We start from the raw sequence: 23,796 nt of genomic DNA, 5'->3' as shown, positions 1-23,796 counted from the left end.
TGGTTAAAGGATGGCCTGAAATGTGTGTCTCAAAGATGTTACATTTTCCCCCACTAATACATTCACCAACCACTTGGTGCTGCCCTCCTGCATCTGTTGTATTTATTATGTTGATTTTCAAAATAGATCTTTATTTTGTTATCCTTTGAAGAAGAGAAATAAAAATTGATAAAGCATAAATGCCATTCTTTGTTTTTGATTTGGGAGAAATGACTTAAATGGCTAAGGCAAGAACCAGATTTTAATCCTAAACTGCAGTTGGCAACATTTTGAGATTTGGAAAATGTCTTATGTTCTCATTGTATTTGAGTTTTGTTTGTTTGTTTTGCTTTTTTCCAATCTTGTTGTATCTAAGAACTGAAGTAAAAATCTTGATCAGCTGTTCCTCTGATGTTTCTAACCCAGTCTCCATCAGGCAATTGAATGAGAGGTCATACTTTTGGAGTCTGATTGCTGGGTCAGAGAGGATTGAAGCTGTTCTAATTCTCAGGAGGGGAGCTCTCACAAAGAGCTACAAAGAGACTACAAAGAGACAAGGAGCAAGAGAAAGAAGGAGCAGAAGAAATTACTATGTCTGTGGATGTTCTTAACCCAGTGGTCCATATGACTATACTAACTATTCGTGAGTGATCAGAGTTACGTTGTAGATATTTAAGTTGACATCCACCAGGGTAGTTCTATCAGGTATTTTCTTTTCATCCTTTACGACCAGATTTGAAAGCAATGGTACGCCTTACCATCTCATGACTTAGTAATGGGTGCTTCATAATTGTCTGCTCGGCATCCAAGGTTGGGCTCACACAGATGTGGCAGGGGCTGTGTGCTTACTCCTTGCAGTACATCAGTTTGACATATTGGTTATCTGCTTCCTCCACTCTGCTAACCACAATGGATCTCAGTCCTTATATGTGAAACCAAGAGAAGTGATTCAAAATGAAAATGAGTATTAATAATCTGTCACATAGGTGGCCGCTGGCTGTAATTCATTCTGAGTAATGCTGGTAAGGACTATGAACACATGCTTGAGAGTCTTCAGACATATGACTGATTCTATCACACGGAAGCAGCTGTGTGCAACTATACCCCTGCAAGCTTCAATGTGTGTGTGTGTGTGTGTCTACATCTTCTATAGGAACGTCGTTTTCTTGTATCTGATATCACCCAAAATAAGCATCCCATTAGCTGGGGCTGGATCATCGTTCTGTCATAGAGATAGATTTTTGTGTGTGGTGGTATTACACCTCTAACACGGATGGCAATATGTTTTCAGTAAAGGCCTGATAATTCTTGATATTATCCTCATTTTGTAGATGAGTCAGTTGGAAGTTGTGTGTAAATGCTACATATCATCATTTTATATATATTTTATATGTATATTAAACTTGCCGGTTTGGAAAAAAAATACAAGCTTCTTTTTCTGAGTCTGCATCCAGAGGTCAGGAAAGAAAAGTAGAAACTTGCTCAGCTTATTAGCAAAGAAATAGATTCAATGGCAATTGGACTTTAATTAGGGAAGAGGATTCTAGGCTGAGTTGGGAAAGTCAGTGGTCAGAAGATTTGAATGTGTTATGGGCAGGGAGAGGACTGTCTGCACAGTGTCTCATGGCCCCAGGGAAGTCATATACCTTCCTCTCTCTTTTGTACAGTTGGCAGTTCTTTTTTCTTCAAGCCTAGAGGGAAATGTGTGGAACAGAAAAATGGTGCCAGGGAGGTGCAAGCAACAGGGAGAAGTCTGAAGGTAAATCTTTGCAGGTTGTTAAAGGCCCAAGAAAATCCTGCTGAAGTGCTGGTGCTGAGTTTGTGTGGTGGACAGCTTGAGGCCCTAAGGAAATTCCAATCCTCTGCGATAGAGCAAGTAACAATAACAGTAACAGTGGCAGAGATAACAGCAGCCACAATGATCCTCCGGACAGCTGACATTTACGGAGTGATCTCTAGGTGTAGGTTTCTGTGGTAAGCATAGGACATGCATAATCTCATTTAATACAGTAGTCACAGAAAGATGAGATTATCACACCCATTTTACAAATGAGGAAATTGAAGTATGGGGAAGTTAAATCACTTGCTTAAGGTCACATAACTAGTGTTAATGATAAGTTAAATTTAAGCAAAAAGAACCATATCGCTCTTAGGTGTTTGTAGCTCTGTAGCTTTTTTCTGGAAGAGTAAAGCAATGTTTCTCACTCCTGGCTGTGCTTTAGAATCACTTGGGGAACTTTAAAAACTGGTGCCTGATCCTACCTCCTGGACATTCTTTCATTGATCTGGGGTGTGACTTGGGAGTTTTAAAAGCTCCCCAGGAGATTCTAATGTGGTGGCCTGCTCTAAAGTAACTTCTCTTCTGTTTTCTCTAGACTTTCATTTGATTTCATCATTTAATTTAACCATAATTTGTGAGCATCTTATTTATTATCTGATACCTTGTTTTGTCTGTCCCTCGTAGCAGAATATAGCTCTGTGAAGGCACAAAACATGTCGGTCTTACCCACCCCTATATCTTCAGAGTCTGTGTTGAATAAATGAAAATGAGGAAGTACCATCTCCCTGTAAAATTAGTTAATCACCTATCAGAAAGTATCCATGCTTCAGTTTTTAAAGCCAGTGTTTTAACACTTTTATTGAAATAGTCATTTACTTAAGGTGTGAGGGCTGCTGGCAATTTCTTCTTATAAGCAACCACATAAGACAGTCAGGTGGAGGAGGAGGAAGAGAAAAAAACAGGAGCTCAATGGGGTCAGTGGTGTGGAACTGTGCTCCTGAGAGGGACATCCTTTACACAAGGATTTTTCAGGAGACGTGGGCTTTCACTTGGTTTAAAATGACATTTTAAACTTCAATCTAATTTTTGATTGAAACCTTTAAAATCCATGTAAATGAGGAAGCTTGATGGATGATGTAGGATGGATGAAGATAACTTGGACTGGGACCCTTTGGCTTACCCAGTGCTGCAGGGGAACAATCTGCTTTCACAGAGTGCAAGCTGGCGTGGGCTGGGCTGGGCTGTGCAGGGGCTTGTCATGAGCAAGGCTCCCTTGTGTCTAGCTTAGTTCTGGGCTAGGTGATTAATACAATCAAAAGGCATCTTTCAACCTGGAGAATAATTCAGGCCCCTATAGCTCATCAATCTGCTATTGCTTTGCAGAGCAAAAAAAAAATTAATATATAATAAATAATTTTTTCACTGCCTCAAAAACGAATGAAAATCTCTTTGTAAAAATATTTCTCATTTTAAGGTTAACCATCATCACACCATTAATTCTTGATCATACACTTAATTTGAAATCCAAATACTGAAGATTTAAACGGAAATTTTACCCATAAAATGAAATGATTAACTTGGTAAGTTGTGATCTCTGCATGTGGTTCCAATACTTACAAAGATAGGATGTGGAGGAGAAGTTGGAAGTAAAGCTGAGTGGGAACACACTGAGTTGGGGTATGTGTTTATATAATTAACGTCATGGACTATTTTAAATTTTATTTAACAGACATTTTAATAATGCTAATATATACCAGGCACTGTTATGAGCACATTACAAATATTAACTCATTAAATCATTATATAAACTCTATGAATTAGATATACTATTGTTATCTCTATTGCAGACAAGGCACTAAGACACAGAGAGGTTAAGTGACTTTGATCACACAACGCATAAGTGATAAGCCAGGATACACACCCCTCAGTAGGAAGGGGAAATGTATCTGGCAGGTTTCTGTCACAGGCTGTAAGTGCTAGTGATGACAGAGCAGGTGGATGCTGAAGAGATTTGGGAGAAAGGGGCACCCACAGTTTAGGATATGTTACATCTGTAATGCCCATTGGGCATCTGCAGTAGCAGAAGAACCAAGATTCATGATCTTAATGCCAGGTGGCATTGCTACTTGATGCACATATACTTGTTGGGACTCCAAACCTTGGAGAGGCCTTATTTTGACAACTTTCCAGCAGGAAATGTCCATAGGAGGTAGTCTATCCCAGCTGACAGACATTTTTGCACTATACATATGTCTTTAAGTCTAATAGAAGAATTAGGTGTCATCAAGTAAAATATATATATATATATGATTAGGTATTTTTTAAAGCTGTGGTTAATCACATCATGACAGAGTTATATGAATAAATTTAAACCCTTATTAATGTTTCTAACGCTAAGCATTTACAGGTAAAATCAATATTTTTCTTAAAGTAATGACTCTAGATACTGGATTATATCATTTAAGCATAAAACTTTCCGTGATAAATATGCATTGGGGAATGATCTCACATCTAACTTTTCTTTTAGGAAAAGTTAAAAGGTTGGAACAAAACCACGTATAACAATTTATTATTTTATCTAGAAATAAATTTTTTCAATAATAAATATGCATTTAAAACATTGCAAAAGTATGAATTCTGAAATACTGTATGAATTCTAAGAAGGCAAGAAAAATGACTGTTAATCAACTATTGGATTAATGTTTATTATAACTAGTAATTTGTGTTTATTATAACTAGTAATTATGATAGAGATGTATATTTTATATGCTATAGTACTTTGGGGCTTCTCATATAAGTCATATATCAGCATTAATAGGAACATCCTTTTAATATGAAGCTTAACAATTTTATTGTTCTTTCCATTCTTTATATCCTTAAGAAGGTCTAAAGTATAAGTTCTCTCTGCCTTCAAAGAAAGAGGAACTTGGAAAGTTAGTTTAGTGAAAGAGTTAAGAATGTGAGCTCTAGAGACAGACTTGTATAAGTTCAAATCCCAGCTCCAGCACTTATTAGCTGCATGGCCTTGAGAAAATTATTTAATTTTTGTATGCCACAGTTTCCTAATCTATAAAAGGGGGATAAAAATTATACCAACCTCTAGTAGATGTGGGAATTAAGTGAGTTAATATATATAGCAATTAGGACAATGCATACATACAGTAAATGTTCAATTAACATCAGATATTATTATTAGTCAAAAGCTAATGACTAATAATAACTTTTGCCCAATAATTATATCTCAAGATCTTTGACTCAAGCTCGTGGAATAATGTGCTCTCCAAGCCTATTATGAAAGACTAAAGAGAGAGAATAATAGTAGTTCATGCTTGTTGAATGCTTACTGTGTGTCAGGCTCTTTTCCAGGCACTTCGCATGTACACTTTTAGTATGTCAAGAAGAAAGAAGGAAAAGGAAGTAATAGAGAAAATGTCTTTGTTAACATGATGAAGAACTTTCCTTATATCTAAAAGATCCCCTAAGTTGGCATGAGAGACCTCTGGTCCTGGTAGAAGGGCCTTAGGTCTGGCTTTCTAGCAGCTCAGCCCTGAGTGAAGTGGCTGATTGGTGCTTCTGGGCCCATGAGACCATAGGCACTTTTGTAAAAGATTTCTGATGGAAAGATTTCCATCAGGGAAGTATCAAAGGACCCTCAAAGTAGGGTCATTTTTCCGACTTGAGTCTTGCCCTGCAGATCGGACAGCTGTCACTAGAGGGTGCACTGCTCACGTTTGCGCATGAGGACTAGGCTGGGTCTCCTTTCCATGGACATCTCCGGAAGATTTCACTTAGAAATCTAGAGCAGTCCTTTCACAGGGAGAGCTACCTCCCCAGTATAGAGACTGACCTACTCCGCGTGTACATCTGTCCTCTTCTCACAGCACTCCGACATGTCTGTAAGACCAGAAAGGGTGGTGGGGCCCTGATCAGTCAGAGGGGTGAGTGGACATTACTGTGGAGCTGAACTGAAGCCTCTTAAAACTTCCTGAGCGATGACAGTGATTAATGATCCTTACATTGCATTAATATTTGGTATATATTTGTGCTTATTTCAGAGACTATGTCCTATAGCAAGACAGAAGAGGTATATTCTATACCTATTTCCCTAAATCTGTGTGAACTTAGGCAAGTCATTTACTATGTTACCCATTTTCATCATCTGAAGACTTAAGCAACTGGATTATAAGATGATGTAAAAAATTTCTAACAGCTATCACTTTGAACTCAGTTTGATGATTGTGAATGCTTATAGAAGATCTGGCTTATAGAATGCTTATAGAAGATCTTTGAATCAAGATTATAATATAGGGGTATGATTTGCAGATTGCCAGGAAAGAGGGCTGATGAAAGGACAGAAGCTCTTGGAGCAGACGTTAGGGACTGGAGTAATAAGTTTTCCAAGGAAGGAAAAATAGGCTGGAGAATAGAAAACAAGATGATGACTGCTGGAGAAAGTAATTAAGGTCCTTGCCCCCTGGTGCTATCAGGCAGGAGTTTGGAGATATTTGTGCTTTCGGTAGATTTGCAGGATTTTTTATGGACTAAGCTCAATAATTTACAGATTATTTTTGATTTCCTTAGGTGACTTGATCTTCTTAACCCTGAGAAGTTGAAGAATAGAAAGCTATGCATTAGGTACCTGGACAAAAGGGAAAAGATAGAAGAATTGCAGCAATAGTTTTTTAGCTTCTTGGTCCCCAGTCCTTGGCTGCAGGATATAATCTTCCACAAATCCAGGTATACTTTCTTTAGAGAGAAATGTGGCATAGAGTGAAGAGATATTAATCACTCCTTGTGGACCACGGTTATAGCTGTATGTGTGGCGCATATAACTGTGACCTTGAAGAGAACCAAGGAATAGAAATGGGTCTCAAGGGATAGATACATGCCAGCTGTAGCAGTTGTGACTCCCAGCTCCTGTGCAGCAGAATTGAACCATCTTCTCATTGGTTTCTCTTTGTTTAAGCTTCAAAAGTGGATATTTATCTGTCATTGGTTTATTTCTTCCTCATAAAATGGAGAATGTATATAATTACTGTCTCTTACATAGAGATAAATTTTTTAATAAATTTAAAAAGTACTTTTTTGGGGGTTAGTTTCAAAGTGTCAGTAGAGAGTTATCTTTCGATACGCTATTCTCACTTTTCAGATTTTTCACGCTGTCATAGAATTTTTTTTTTTTCTTTTTTGGTAACAAAAGGGGGAGATAAAAATTCTGTAGAGGGCTGTTTCCTTGCCTAAGCTGAAATCTCTTTTATATTTTCTTACTCTAAACTTCTAAGGCAGAAGTTCTCAAACTTCCTCAGATCATGATGCCCTTAGTAGTCCAGCACACTTTTTATAGTACACCTTGACCAAAGAAATACCTAATTGTTCTGTTTATTAATTAGTTAAGTTCAAACAACTTAGGTATTTATACCCAACAACTTCATAGCCATTTGAAAATTAAAAAATATATATATTCTTAAATAACCACAATTACTTATTAATGGGATGTGTGTATCTGTTTGGCACTTCCCAGTTTCTCAGATTTTGGAATCAGATTGTACCTCCCTCACTTCCTGTTCCATATTGATTTTCTGAAATACTTGCCTTATATCACAGCAATTGCCCAAAACTTAGCTTTGTGGAGATGTGACCATCATGGGAAGGAGTATAGTGTGATCTAATGTTGAAACTAAGAACTATCTCAACCTAGGAGTTTGTGCTATGTGTGAAAGATGTCAAATATTATAATTTTTTTCTCAAAAATTTAAAACAACTGAGATCACTGTGGTGTCCCAGGGTACGCTGGTGCACAGTTTGGCACCAGCTGTGACTCTGAGGTTAGATAATGGAACTTAAAGTGTGGAATTTAAAGAAATTCCACTGTAATAGAGGGTTGAGCAGCTAAAAGCTTCTCCATTGCCTGTCACTATCCAGATAGTGGGAAGTTGAGAAATTACAGTTTGAGCAACCAGGAAGGCAGGTGTGGTTCTAGCAGTGAGAAAGGATGATGGCTCTCTTGGGAAGAAGATGAGAGAAAAATCTTGGCTTATTCTGACTCAAGGAATACCATGAAGGTCCTAGGAAGACAGAGCCAAGTTCACACCAAGGTGTCCAGCCTTCACTTGCTGGTGAAGTGCATAGGTTTTATACATGTAAAAGGCCCAGATAATCTCAGTGTCTGTAGAGCTCTACCGTGTAATGTTTGGTATATGTATCATATAAAATTTTATGCTACTTAAACTCACTGGAGTTTGTGAGTTTGATTCTCTTCCTGCATTTCATAAAAACTCATGTGCAAAGAGGCAATATGCTGTCAGCATTCTTTATGGAGTTCAGGTGTTTTATTTATCACTACTTGCTGTTATAACATTTCCTAAAATGTGTTCCATGGGAATTAATATTAATTAATTATTAATTAATATTAATTATTAATAATTAATTAATATTACTTGAAAATAATATTCTATAGTTAGATATGGGGTTATTTTGTTGTTTTACTTTGTTTTAATTTATTTTATTGCAGTATAGTTGAGTTACAATGTTGCATTAACTTCTACTGTACAGCAAAGTAATGCAGTTATACATATATAAACATTCTTTTTCATACTCTTTTCCATTATGGTTTATCACAGGGCATTGAATAGATTTCCCTGTGCATTATAGTAGGACCTTGTTGTTATCCATTCTGTATATAATAGTTTGCATCTGCTAATCCCAAACTCCCAATCCATCCCTGCCCCCCACCCCCCATCCCAGCAACCACAAGTCTGTTCTCTATGTCTGTGAGTCTGTTCTCTACGTCTGTGAATCTGTTTCTGTTTTGTGGATACGTTCATTTGTGTCATATTTTAGACTCCATGTATAAGTATCATATGGTATTTGTCTTTCTCTTTCTGACTTACTTCACTTAGTATGATGAACTCTAGGTCCATCCATGTTGCTGTAAATGGCATTATTTCATTCTTTTTTATGGCTGAGTAGTATTCCATTGTATATATGTACCACATGTAGTTAGATATCTTTGATGAATACTGGATTAAAACAAATTAAGCAAGGATTCATAAAGCCTTTAATATGGTAGTGGACATTACCAAGCTTCAAGAGGAGAAATAATAGCAGTGTACGTTCCCCAAGATTTGTTGAGCTAGGGAAGTTTTTATATTTAAAGAAAGATCTTATAAGACTCATGTTTCATAGAATACCCTTGGGAAAAAAATAGCGCCAGGGGATCTATTTAACCTGCATTTTACAAAAACTAATATTTGAATAGATATTTGTGGATCAGGTCTCTGATCAATCTGATACTGTCTTCTAGGCAGGCTTACAACTTCCAGCTCTAACATTATATTTATGGGAGAGTGCAACCTGTTCTAAGGTCGTTCTTTGCATACTGGTAGTCCGTAATGCACTATGGTTAAAGTATGGATCATCCGTACAGTATTATTGGGTCTTCAATACACTAATGCTGAGTTATGTTCATAGCACAATCCAGAATTTATTGACAGTCTCCTTGCAGGTGAACGCATCTAGTCATTAGAAAAAAACAATGCATATTTATTTCCAGGCATCTGTAAAGTCTCCAAGGCTATTAAGGCATGCATAGTTTTCCTTTAAAGTCCTAATTATATGTTGTGCCACATAAGTTTGGGTCCCTCATTAAAAACAAAACAAACCCTCTTCCTTTTCTATGTTTTAGACAAGTTGGGGAAAAAAAGAAAACGGAAAATATGAGGACCAAAATATCACAAAACATAAGCTAAATGGTCAGGTTAATACTGAACATCAAAATTAGGCAGACTTAGCCATTCAGCTCAAGTTAGCATTAGAGTGGGGCAGGCTTCTCTCTGCAGGGATAGACTCTGCACAGTTTGTGCCATGGGGGAGTAGAGGGAAATGTGTGCTTGCCTCAGATGAAACCAGTTCTATAAAAGAAGAATGGGGCTGAGCCTAGCATACCTATTTTGCTCCCCAAATTTACCTGTCTCAGGAGGAGCGTGAGTTTGGGATCAGGGATTACACTGATTCACACCCTTCAGAGGAGGGAAAGGTCAGGAGGAGGGAAGAAGGATTTCCAATAACATCTGAGAGTTAGTGGGAAAGGCTCAGGGAGTCCCTGTTTGGTGCTGAGATCATCATGTCACTGTTCAGAGACTTCCAATTCATGACTCAATGTATTTTTATGTGTTACGTTTTGGAAAGCTTGCTTAGTTCCAGACTAAGCTTGCTTCTTAGTTCTAGACTCTTATAGAAAGCAGTTATGTATCTACTCTTTGGTTTATGGTAGAGAATAAGGACCTACTCAATCTAAATCAGAAAAAGAACAAGCTCTTGCTATAAATAACTGAGATGAAAAGAAATGAAATGATTGCCTTGTGCTTATAAAAATGGCTATCATGAGATTTCATATTAATGACTGTCAGGTCATACTATTTGGCTTCTGTGTTTCTCTTTCCATAGAAAGCATGTCCAACCTAGTGTTGATAGGAAAGCTAATGAAGAGCATGGTATTATGCTAACCCAGGGTTAGAATCAGCATTTGTTTCTAGCTGCTAAGACTTCATGACAAAACTAAAAGTAGTCCAGATATATGTATTTCTTTATATCTTGTTTTAATTGAATGTCTTTAAAAATATGCAGAGACTAAGAATACTGTTCAAAATACATTTTAATCAGCTTAGTATTGAAGCTTTTATTATTATTATTATTATTAGGTATAAAGGATTATTGAATAGCAAAAGTATCCCTTCTTCTCTCATTTCTTTTTCCTTCAGTTCACCATACTTATGGCTGCACTGAATATACAAATTTTGATGCTATAACCATTCACTCTTCCTCTTTCTGATGGCTGCATATTCAAATAATAGACAAAATATCTAAGAAAAAATAGATATCTTCTTGAATGTGGAGTTTTCTGTCTCAAACATATATAATGAAAATATATGTCTACATAGAGGGAGTAAGGGTTTATAGAAGCTGAAATATCAGATACATAGACATTGTTTCTGGATATATCTAGAGTAAATAAATTGATTTCATTAAAGAAATGTGGAAAAATATAAAAGGGATTTCTTCAAGTAACTATTTTATTTAAAAAGTCTTATTTAAGGTAATAGAGCCCAGTAGTTAGGATTTGGGAGGTCCATTTCTGTGGAAGTGAATTCTCAAGAGTGCCGTAAGAAGGAAGAACTGCAATTTTTGCTCCCTAGATTTGAATATGGCAGCGGTTAATTTTAGAAAGTGAGGGGCATTGTTTGAAGCAGAGCTTGACCCATCGAGACGGAACTGGGAAAAAGCGGAGAGGAACAGAAGTTGCCCCCAGCACAGCTGAGAGAACTTCAGTTCTCCGACACACTGGTCAGTGACACACAAAATCCAGCATGCAAACAGGAAAAAGTGGTTTTGAAGCTGAGGCAGTCCAAGACACCCACGATCACTTTGAAAACCTTTTCAGCATTCACCTCAAGAAATGAACCTTCACATTTCTTGTGCACATTCTGACTGGCAGCCTACAAGTGGGATATCAAGGAAGATGATTATAAAATCCAGAACTTGCTTACGTAAGGCCAGATTCATCTGCAAGTTCGAGTGGTTCAGTGGTGTGGTGGAGGTGGTGATGGGGAGGGTGGGAAGGAGAGTTGTCATGATGGTGATTTGTTTTGTGTTTAAGAGCGCTTAGAAAATACAAAATGTTAAAGAATTTATTTTGACTGAAAAAAATTGTAAAATGCTTCAACTTTGATCTGTTTATGACACAGTTGGGAGTAAGAGGGACGGAAATGTTAAATCTGTGGGTGTCGGGTACTCAGGTAGACCTCTGAGTCACAGAAAATTAACTTGGGATATACTCTACTCACCCTTTGGTCCAACTTCTGTACTTTGTAACTGTGGAAATCATATCTTAGAGAAGTTCAATTTCCAAAAACCTTACCATGGCTCTGTAGAACAACCAAGACTAGCCTCATGGTGCTGTCTTTGTTCTCAAAGGCCTAAAACAATGGTACTATAACACTGCATTACAGGCTTAGATAGGGAAGCTACAACAGAGGCCAAAGAAATTGATTTCTTGCTTGAATTCAAATGAGTTTGATTACCATGTTCCCAAGTCCCTGTGGATCTAAAGGTAGTACTTTAAGTAATAGCATTTCTTTGGTTAAAATTTTTTAAAGAGTTTAATTGAAACCACTTTTCCCAAAGTTAAGTAGGAAATATTTTTATCCGTGGGTCAGACATGCTGGAATAGTGATGTCTTATTGAAGGAGACAGCATTTCTGCCTAAGCTAATTAGTTTACCTTGAGCCCTAACTGTCTTTGGCTGAAAGTGATAACTGAAAGCACTTCTGTGAGCTTCTCATTAGCTCATGGGGGTATTCACTGTGCACATCCTGCCTCTGTCAGTAAATGTGTCTTAAATCATAGCTTTGGGTATGGCTGGACAGCCTGAACAATGCCGGCTTTCATGTGGGGCCAGGATATAGAGTCTGTGCAAATGGGATGCACTCTCACTCTTGGCTCATACAGTGGACTCATAATCCTTTCCTTCCAGGAATCTCACCAAACAACCAAACTGCAGGTTTCCTTTAAGTGAAATTCCAGCCGATTCTTATTAACTTCTGGTACTTCTTCCTCAACTCTAAGACTTCTGGTTTTAGTGCCTGTGAATTGCAAGACTGTGCTTATTAGTGACTAGTATAAGAAGAGGGAACTTGGGGCTGGCGTAGAAAAGAATGTTGAAGTTTCTATTAAAGTCAACTAAAGACTTTGGGCAATGAAGCCTTGGGAGAGATAGTTAGCTGAGGGAAAGTGGAGGGGGACAAGGAAAAGGAAATGGAGTGGTTTGCGGGGAGACTAGGAGGAGGAGAGGAAGGGAGGAGAATGAATAGAAAGGGACAATAATTGTTGTAGTAACTACAGTCCTGTTCATTAAGTATTTCTAGCTCTCCTTCCCTGTGCAAATGGACAGTTATACCCTCCCCCTTCAGATGTTAGTCATGGCCTTGTGGCTTATTTGGCTAATACAACATGAACGGACATGATGATGTGCCATTCCAGGCAGAAACAGCAAGAATGTGGTTCTCCACATTTCCTTCTTTCTGCTGTAATCTTAGAAGTGCCCTGGTCAGCTTGATCCCTGAGTGGCAGTGATGTGTAGCGTCCTCTGCCAACTTGCACTGGACAGGTTGTGTGAGCCAGGAAATAAACCCTTGTTAAGGCACTGAGATTTTGTTCTTGTGACATAACCTAATTTATCCCATCTAATACAGAAACTGGAACCTAGAAGGTGGGAGCTGGTATAACAATAGGTGGATCCGGCCTAGCTGCTAAGTAGCAAAGAAACTTGTCAGAGGCTGGAAAGACCATGATCCACCGGGGCCTGTGCAAGGAGCATTCTCCAGCCCTGGGGTGGGGAACCCTGCCGTGCCTGCCCAGAGGGATTTCAGAATTTTTGCAGACCGGTGACCTCTGTAGGTCTTCCATTCTTCTACTCTTTTTATCATTGTATATTGGCAGGAGTTGGGCCTACAACTTAACATCTTTTGGGTTCCTAGGTTTCCAGATCAAGAGGAGTTACATCTACACCTTTTACAGAGACTCATGTATTGCTCAGAAATCCTAACCATGCTTCAACATGGTGAAAATCTAAACTAAACAAAAGATCTAAGACCAATGAAGGAAAAATGATTGCAACACATGACAGAAAAGGACTAAGTCATTGTTATATTAGGAACACTTATAAAACAGTAAAGAAGAATCCAACAGAGCAATAAGATGATGTGCAAAGGATATAAACAGTTATTGTGTTAGTCTGGGGCCTCTGAGAGGTGGCTGCCAAGGCAGGATGAAATGTGCAAGAGGACATGCATGCGAGAGGAAATGAGGAAGGAACTACAAGAGGCTGAGATGGTTCTCAGACCAAAATGCGAGTCTGATGCTGAGGGAGAGAGGGATGGAAGTTTGAGTAAAAGGGTCCTAAGGAAACTTAGGACCATGCAGTCTAAGGAAACTTCTGCAAGGTTGCTGGGGACTCCTTGAGCCAAAGTTGCCGTCTGAGAATTCCCGAGAATGGGCCAGTTGGGGTGCCCCTGCCATACTCAGTGGATGGCTGGGAGCAGAGGACAGCAGCTGGGACCCTTGAACAGCTGCACGCCCTGTAGTTGGAGGTCTGCAAGACACGTTCTTCTGGTCACTACTGTCAACTTAAAGATGTTAAACACGTGCTGAGATGAGCAACATCCAATGGATTTCAAACTAACACAATGACAAGAAATTCCTTCTTCATCCCTCAATAGGTAAAACATTAAACTACTTGATGGTATAATATGTTGACAGAGATGGGAGAAAGAGATCACTCATCCTTCAGTTATGAGAGTGTAAACTTGTATAACCTTCCCAGAGATAATTTTCTCTATCTCTCAGAATCACAGATGCATATGCCTCTGGCCCAGCAAGCAATTCTATCTTTCTAATGTATCCCATAGATACATGCACACATGCACAGAGTAGTATGTTCCAAGATATTTATCTGAGCAATGATCGTAATAGCAAAAGATCGGAGACAACTTAAATGCCCATCAATAAGGAACCAATTATATAAAATATTTCTATCCATAAAATTAAATATATGCCTTTAAAACAATGAGGCATGTAACGATAAGGCACACTATCCAAGATACAAGTTTAAGTTAAAAAAAGAAGATGTGGGGACTTCCCTGGTGGTCCACTGGTTAAGACTTCGCCTTCCCATGCAGGGGGTGTGGGTTCGATCCCTGGTCAGGGAGCTAAGATCCCACGTGCCTCACAGCTTAAAAACAAAAAAACAACAAAAAAAACCCCGCCAAAACATAAAACAGAAGCAATATTGTAACAAATTCAATAAAGACTTTAAAAATGGTCCTCATCAAAAAAAAAAAAAAAAAAAAAGATGTAAAGCAATGGTAAAATATGCTAACATTTGTGTTTTAAAAGAGGGGTCCTATATATACATATCATTTGTACATTTGTATCTCTGGAAGGCCATATAAGAAACTAATGACAGTGACTGCCCCTGGGGACATATCCAGTGGATATTTGGGACCAGAAGTGGTAAGGAGACTTAACTTTTCACTGTGTTTCTTTTTTTAAATTCAAGTATGGTTGATTTATAATATCACTTTAGTTTCAGGTGTACAGCACAGTGATTCAGTTATATATATATATATATAATTTCATATATATATATAATAATGTTATTTCAGGTACACTGGAATCTTGTGCTAGGACAATTTTTTTTTTCCTCAAATGGCTGTTGAATTTATTTGCTTGATCAATAATGGGCTAGGACAATTTTTGCTGTATTAGCAAGATTTGCCTTTTACCAGAATCTGCCCTATAATGAACAGTGCTACAACACTCTAGAGAGAAACCAGAATATAGTGTTACAATCAAGTTTGGGGACATGATTTTAAGATTCCATTTATCACTTTGCAAAAGATATTTTTGAAAACAAAACCAAACTCCACGTTTTTCTCGAAGGTCACACATGAGTATGACGCAGGGTAAGCTATTAATGAAGAACACAATATGAATACTTCCACTGTTTTCAAGGAAAATCAGAACAAGAGACATTTTTTTAAAAAGGGATGGCCATTTTTTGCATCTGTGTCTTTGAACGTATGTTCTAGGCTCCCATCTGCATCTCTGAAATATGGTATTCCAGAGTCATACAACTGAAGGGATCTTAGAGATCACCTGTGTTTTTTTTTTCGTCTTATTTTATAGATGAAAAAACTGGAGCCCAGAGTAATTAAATTAAATTTCCCAAGGTCACTCCAACTAGAAGAAAAGTCAAATTTTCCTACTTCCGTCATCAGAACACTTAAGGTTAGCATGGCCCTGTCTTTACAAATGTAGTGTCTCTGACCACTTCTGATCATACTACCCAGAGGCTCAGGAAATCCTTTAGGTGGGCTTCTTGTGTATGCTTTCTTTCCTACCACTTGCTTAGGTCTTCCCAGAAAGATTCCCTGTTGCTACGCATTTCCTGGTGAGCCAAATAGCAAGGCTGGCATGAAGAAATGAGATTGCTCATTTTTCTCCATTTTAAAATTTATCTTGAGCCTTTTTTTCTTCTCACAATTACCATATGAGTATTGATTTTAATGAATTCTGCCTATTAAGATTCCCCTTAGGTTCCAAAGCCAGCCTGGTAATTAACTGTTACGCTGGCAGTATTGTTAGGTGAGTTACTGCCACTCTCGGTCGGTCACAAAGTGGGATCAATGTTCCTCTATGGCTCTGCCCTTAAGGGTCCAGATGCAGATGCAGTTCCTGTCTTAGGTGGTTTTCCCTATCTTGTTACAGACATGAGAGTAGGAAAACAAGGCTCTCAGATTCAATGACACTTTCCCTATTCAGTAAGGCAGATCCACTTGTATCAGATCCTTCAAATGGTGTGCATGTTGTTAGCAAGTATTTTGGTCATGTCCAGATGGATTTTTTGATGCTTGCCTGATGTTGAAAACTGCTGATGGCATAATATCAGACTGCGTCCCTTCGTATTTCCTGGTACTTTCGTTGGGTGGAATAGGGCTTGAAACAAAGTTTATAGTCAGTATTGTCTTCTGCTTTCATTTCATCCTGAATTCTGGGAATGGTAAAGAATTCATCTCAGTAATTTATTGGATATATGAAATCTAATCTCCCAGAAAATGAATGTGATGTTTAGGGTTTTAGAAGAAAATTTTTGAGACTCAACTCTCAATGTGTATATTTTGTACTTATGCAGATCTTACTGACCAAATTTGTATTTGGGTTTGTAGTTATGATGTAATAGGTGTTTGGGATAATGATGGTAATTCTGGGCTTTGTTTGTAGATAACCAATTAGTAATTGGGTGAGAGCCATGACAACAATGCTTTTAGATTAAATCAAAACCCCTGCCATTTTCTGGGGCCTGTTATTGAGTGCAATCCATTATTTTTAGTGAAACAGCTAAACGGTTTAATGTACCCTCTGTGACGTTCAGAAGCTCTGGGTTTACTGACGAGACTACAAAGCTCTCTGCATTCTCTTGAACAAATAGTGAAGGTGGAGAGTGACCAGGCCTATCTGTTCCTCATATGCCAAGCGCTCTTCCTTTATGATTGCCTTTCCCTCCTAGGGTGTCCCGTCCGCCTCACAGTCTCTCTCTTGGGTACCTTGAAACCTTTGCAGTCAGAGTTTCTTTTCTCAGGTTGGTAGTCAAGACTGTCAGTCAATGCTGAGAATTTCATTCCCTTGTGATTTTGTGTTCTTGCCTGGTCAGTCTGGGAGAGTCTGACTTGAATGAAAGTTGAACGCACATCTTGAAGGCCAAAGCTGGAATAACTGGGTCAGAGAACTCAGAGTAGTCATTACAAAAAATTATGTAATCAGATGACTATCTTCTCTTATTTGCTCCTCAGTAATATACTTAAGCAACTATCACACGGCAGGCTGAAATGAGGCATTTTGTGCCCCTTGTCTTATGTTTAGCAAAACATCGCTGGACACGAAAAATATAGGGGTGCCTTGAAGCATAACACTGATTTGCAGGATTGTCATGGACTTTTAGAAGGAAATGACAGGTTATTGACCCATTGTTGGTATAGTCAAACAATTCACTCATTCAATCATTTGTTACTGAGCACATAGTATTTTCATATCACCATCATGAGATACATGAAGTAAACTATATGTTTCCTGCCCTCAGGGAGAATATATCTAGGAGTGATTGAGTCTGATCAAAGACAGTGCTATCTGTGAAGCAGATGAACTCAAGTGGGAACAATGACGGCGCCTGTGAGCAGCTGTCACACAAATGAGCCAGAGGAGAGGGTATTCATGTATTCAGCTCAGAAAAGACTTTGGTCACATGTAACTACGTGTAGGAACACGACTCACAGCTGGATTTTAAGGGCAATTATGCAACTAGGACAATACTAAGCAAGACTGATTTCCCTTTAGACTCGAGTCCTGGGAAATAGGAATGTGTTCCCTATCTCCTTTCACAGCAATGCTTAATGGTGCGCCTGTGTGACCACAGAACCATCCTTTAAGGGAGAAAGTGAGTGACAGTTATTGACAAAATTTGCTGGGAATTAATTTTCTGCAGTTCCCTAGTGAGCACATGCATTTTCTATTTCAAGATCATTGTTGCCCATGACAGAAATGTAAGATAAAATGGGGCTATGTTTGATACATGTTAAACATAATACATTATACTTCCAGGGGAAAAATGTTCAAATTTGTTCCAAAGAAGGTTACATAGAGGCTAAAGTTTCTGGTAATGAAACACTCAGTGTTTGAATAATAACTCACCTTGAGATTGTTTAATAGTGTTACATTTTGAGGCCTGATTGCTTCAGGTGTCTGATGTATGGTTATTTCCAGTGTTCCTCTTCTAGAAGATGGTGCTCCTGGGAAGAATAAGCAGGACATTTTTTTTTTTTTTAAGCAGTTTCTTTAAAGTTACTCACAGCTTATCCTCTGAAAGGATTACTTTAGAGGAATAAACAGGATGCCAAATACGATCTAAATGCAAGTTTGGTATTCCTAAATGACCCCAAAATAGGATGGTAGATAAAAGCATACCTCTGGAATCAGACTGCCGGATTGGCTTTGAATCTTAGCTCTGACACTTACTAGCTGTGTGACCTTGACCAAGTTACTTAACCTCTCTGTGCCTTGAAAGGTCTACCACATAAAGTTGTTGTGAGAATTAAATAAGTCAAAAAGAAAAGTCAAAAGAATTAAATAAGTCAATAGTAACTGAAGTTGTATATCCAGTACGTAACCTATTGGAAATAGTCCCGAGTATTCCTACCTTAGAGCAAGTGCTCAAAAAGTACTTGTGGTTGTGATTGTCATTATCTCAAACCCTAGACATTCTATTTACTGGTATATGGGCCACCAAGTTTCATGTCTGTCAATGGCTGCTTGACTTTGTAACCCAGAAACATTTTTAGTGTCCGTGGAATGACTATGATTCCTTACATGAAGGCCTAGGCTAATTCACAAGACCTCTGCTTCTTTCCCAAATGCTACACATTGGATAAATTTCCCTTTATTTACTTTGTATACAATTTATTCCCTATTTCCAAGAAGGATTCAAAGTGTTGATTAGAGGTCTAAGTCCTCCAGCTGCGTTGGCATTTCCTGGTGGGTCATTTCACAGTTGTGTACAGAGATCCTGGGGGGTCGTTTCACAGTTGTGTACAGAGACCTCATTGTTCTCTGTTACCACTTGGCTGAACAAATGTGACACAATCCTTTGTTGGAGGCAAATCTGTGGCAGGTTTGCTGAGTGTGGAATTTCCGTTGAAAAATCTAATGCAGGGTCTAAAGGATCCTCTTTGGCTCCACGCTGAGCATAATTGAACTGATGTCAGAGTGTTCTTATACAAGAGCTACCTCCCATCCCACCAGGACTGTCAATATTTCCATAGCACCTGCAACGTGCAAGGGAGAAGATATTCGTTTACCTTCAGAATATTTATTTCTAAATCAGAAAGCGTTGCGTGTCAAATTTTCCCAGTGTCCGTGGAATGGAGGCACCGTGGAATGGAGGCACGCAGGCACCAGAATATATCCAACAGGAACTTTATGAGGCTTGTGTTGAAAAACAAAACAAAACAAAATTTAAGACGGTGTTTTTCTCTGTTTCACCTAGTAGAAAATATCCAAGTATGTCAGAGTACCAACACTGGGCAGCCTGAGAAAGGGGAAAAAACATGGTGCCCAGGCTGCATTATTTTGTATGGAGATAGAGAATAGGGCTGGCCTCCATCCTTTCCCCCTTGGTTTGTGGTTTTGGTCAGCTTTACACCTGCCAGGAGGAAACTGGGGGTTCAGACCCTGCCCGCCATTCTGCTCTATGTCTCCACCCTAGTTCTTGGGGAATCCAATGCTTTCAGACTCCTTCTTCTTCTCCAGCTCATCCAAACCTTATCAGGCTCTGTCCTTCTACTGTCTTCATTCTCTGATAATCACCAGAGAAATAAACAGTGTTGCTCACATTGGTTACCTCAAGGTCACTGTAATTCCAGGATAGGCATGTATCTACGCATTTGCATGAGTTGGGAGATGTAACGATCAATATATATTTAGGAAAGAATGTGAGTAACTTCTATGCTGCTTCTAATAAATCTAGGCACCTTAGCTGTTAGTTTTTTTGTGGTGGTTGTTGTTGCTCTGAAAATTAGGACAGTAGATGTTGACTGGATATATATATATATATATATATATATATATATATATATATATATGGATGTGTATATGTATGTATGTATGGATATATGTATGTATGTATGTATATATGTATGTATGGATGGATGGATATATGTATGTATGTATGGATGGATATATGTATGTATGGATGGATATCTGTATGGATGGATGGATGGATATATGCATGGATGGATGTTTATATGTATGTATGGATATGTATGTATGTGTGTATGGATATGTATGTATGTGTGTATGGATGGATATATGTTTGTATGGATGGATATATGTATGTATGGATGGATATATGTATGTATGGATATGTATATATGTGTGTATGGATATGTATATATGTGTGTATGGATGGATGGATATGTATATGTGTGTATGGATATGTATATGTGTGTATGGATGTATATATGTGTGTATGGATGTATATATGTGTGTATGGATGTATATGTGTATGTATACATATATTTTTACTTTATGTATATAGTAAGTGTGTGTGTATATATATATTTTTTTGTATGTAAAACACAGCTTATCCATTATCCTACTGATGGACCAGTTAATTGTTTCTAGTAAGAAATATTTAAAGTGATGTGCAGATGAAATAAAAGTACATGAACATGTGCATGTTAGAGCAAATCATCATCGAAATACGGAAAGAGGAAGGAAATGGAGAACTGTATCTTTATTTTTTAAAAAAAGCTTTATAAATTACTGCATGTGTAAGCGTTAGTTAAAAAAAGCTTTGTAAATTACTGCATTGTGTAAGTGTTAGTTATCTTGACAAAGGAAAATAAATGTACCCTAACAGTGTGTGGGGACATGCACTTGGTCCATGTCTCAGTGCTTACCCTCTTTAGAAGCCACGAAGCCAGGGCTCCTGGTTATGTTCTGCATCAGCTCTTCCCCCTGATCAAGATGAGATTCTCTCATCATCAGACCCTCTCAAGTTCAGCCTCTTGGCCTTCAACTGCTGTGAGGCCCAATGTCAAGGACCTTCTAGCTTCCACTGCTTTGGCAAGGAATTCAAGGGAACTATCTATCACACCATGTAATTTAAAAGCAGAACCATCCTAAGGAATCCAGGTCATAGAAAGTAGGATATATTGGAAAGCACCTTACTAGGTAACTGCCAGCCACCCAGATGGGGTGGGGAGGAAGGGTACTTGACCTGTGTCTTCTCAGCATGGGGTCCTCTCCTGATAGTGCTTCACTCACTGTGCATTGAACATTCCACACAGCATGATTTACTGGTGCTAAAAGCATCTTTGCTGACTCGTTCATTTTGCTTGACAGTTGGCTTGTGATATGGGTATTATTTTATACAAGTACATTACCTTTTGTTGTTTAGAGCTAATAGATCTACTCAGTTAATTGCAAACTGTGCTTAGTCTTCTAATTAAATGGAGAGGGGCAGAATGAAAACATGAAACAAGAAAGATGTATGTGAGCCGGATTGAGGGAGAAATAATGGAAAGCGCGCTGGACTAGGCATCCCTGGGTTTGAGTCCTGCTCTCCAGATTCCCATCTACTGGGGCTGGTCCAAGGATATCTGAAGCTCTGTCTAATGCTCGATTCATTCTGTGAAACCTCCGTGTCTTTTCTCGTTTTTCATGGCAGGCCACATGGTGTCCCTCTCCCTTTCCTTACAATTTTTCCAGGCCAGGGGCAGGGTCAAATCTATCTATCTATCTTCCTCCCTCCCTCCCTCTCCCTCTCCCTCTCCCTGTCTCTCTTTCTCTATCTTCCTTCTCTTCTCTTTCCCTTTCTTGCTCCCTTTCTCCCTTCCTTCCTTTCTCCCTCCCTTCCTTCCTTCCTTTCCTCCCCTTTTTGTCCCCTCCCTCCCTCCTTTCCTTCCATCCTTTTTGTTCTTATTATCCTTTCTCAAGGCTCCCAAACAGGGGATGGGGAAGTGAAATGGAATTTCTTTTTGTGGTATCACTTATTACTTTAACATATCAGGAATTTACATAACAGGCTAGAGAAAAGAAGAGACAACAGGTGCTTCAGTACCACCGATATTATCATTTTTCATATTTTAAAAAATAAATTTATTTATCTTTTTATTTTTGGCTGTGTTGGGTCTTTGTTGCTGCACACAGGCTTTCTCCAGTTGTGGCGAGCGGGGGCTACTCTTTGTTGCAGTGGCTTCTCTTGTTGCGGAACATGGGCTCTAGGTGCACTGGCTTCATTAGTTGTGGCCCATGGGCTCAGTAGTTGTGGCTCGTGGGCTTAGAGCTCAGGCTCAGTAGTTGTGACGCACCGGCTTAGTTGCTCCATGGCATGTGGGATCCTCCCGGACCACGGCTCAAACCCATGTCCCCTGCATTGACAGGTAGATTCTTAACCACTGTACTACCAGGGAAGTCCCTTTTTTCATATTTTTATTATTTCATTTTAAGGAGGAGGAAACTGAACATCAGAGATGTGAAATAGCTTGGCCAAAATCACATGGTTAACATTGGCAAACCTACATCTATCTAAGTCCAAAACCCTATGATCTTCCCTTTACAGAGCATCACCCCCTCTTGAGAGTGAACCATTGCTTTGAAGAACTGACCGTGTTCCAGCTTTGATGAGTAGGATCTTGGTGGCTCACACAGGGCCTTCTCTCTTCACTATTCCTAATTGCACACTAAGCTAGACAGTTCCAACTTTCTTTTAGCTTCTTCAAAGTAAGTGTGGGGTTCCTTCATCTGTAGAATTCAGGATTCTTAAACTTTTACAGATCATAAAGGTAGAGAATCTGATGAAAGTTATCCTCATGAATTTAGACGCACACACACACTTCACACTTTTGTATAATAATTGCAGGGGATTCAGAGGCCCCCTGAGGCCTAACTCTGGACCCCTGTTAAAGGTTAGTCAATTAGGAAGATTACTTTTCACAGATCAGGGTCTGGGAAGGTGTCCAATCTTCTCTATCCTGGGCACACAAATTCTTTTTTCAGCCCCCTGTGAGGGCATGGTGCCCACGCCTTATCCCAGGTGAAGTTTTCTCTAGATAACTGTTTGCATGTGTGTGCCTGGCTTGCTTGGACTGGTGAGCTCAGTGGGGCAACTAACTAGAGATGATCAATTTGGTTGGGGTCTGTACTGTGCCTCACTCCCTCCACCTGAAATACTGGCATGATTCCTGTTTTCTCTGCTTCTTAGAGCAAAGGTAAAAGGAGATAAGGTGTGAGAGCACTTCGAAAGTGAATCTACATGCCCATGTGTCCCTGAGGAGAATCCTCTGGGCTTGGCCATTTTTCACAGATCCTATCATTCCAAGTCTTTTTCTTGAAACATATTGCTTCAAAACAGCTGTAGCTGACAGTTCTCAGACTTTCTGAAGGAAGGGAAAATTTGGTATTCCACGTAAGGCTTAGCTGGAGACCAGCCACCTGCTGGTGTCCTTCCCAGCTGCTCAGGCCTTTCATTTTATTTATTTATTTTTTTAAGATTTTTTTTTTTTAATGTGGACCATTTTTTTAAAAAAGTCTTTATTGAATTTGTTACAATATTGCTTCTGTTTTATGCTTTGGCCCTTTGGCCATGAGGCATGTGGGATCTTAGCTCCCCAACCGGGGATCAAACCCGCATCCCCTGCATTGGAAGGCGAAGTCTTAACCACTGGACCGCCAGCGAAGTTCCAGGCCTTTCATATTTTTTGGGTTTTTAAATTTTATTTATTTAATTTATTTATTTTTGGCTGTGTTGCGTCTTTGTTGCTGCGTGCGGGCTTTTCTCTAGTTGCGGCGTGGGCTCTGGAGCACAGGCTCAGTAGTTGTGGCGCACGGGCTTAGTTGCTCCGCAGCATGTGGGATCTTCCCGGACC

Source organism: Balaenoptera borealis, assembly GCF_965194805.1.
Source record: "Balaenoptera borealis genome assembly, chromosome: 2".
Taxonomy (NCBI): domain Eukaryota; kingdom Metazoa; phylum Chordata; class Mammalia; order Artiodactyla; family Balaenopteridae; genus Balaenoptera; species Balaenoptera borealis.
This window is presented reverse-complemented; position numbering follows the sequence as displayed.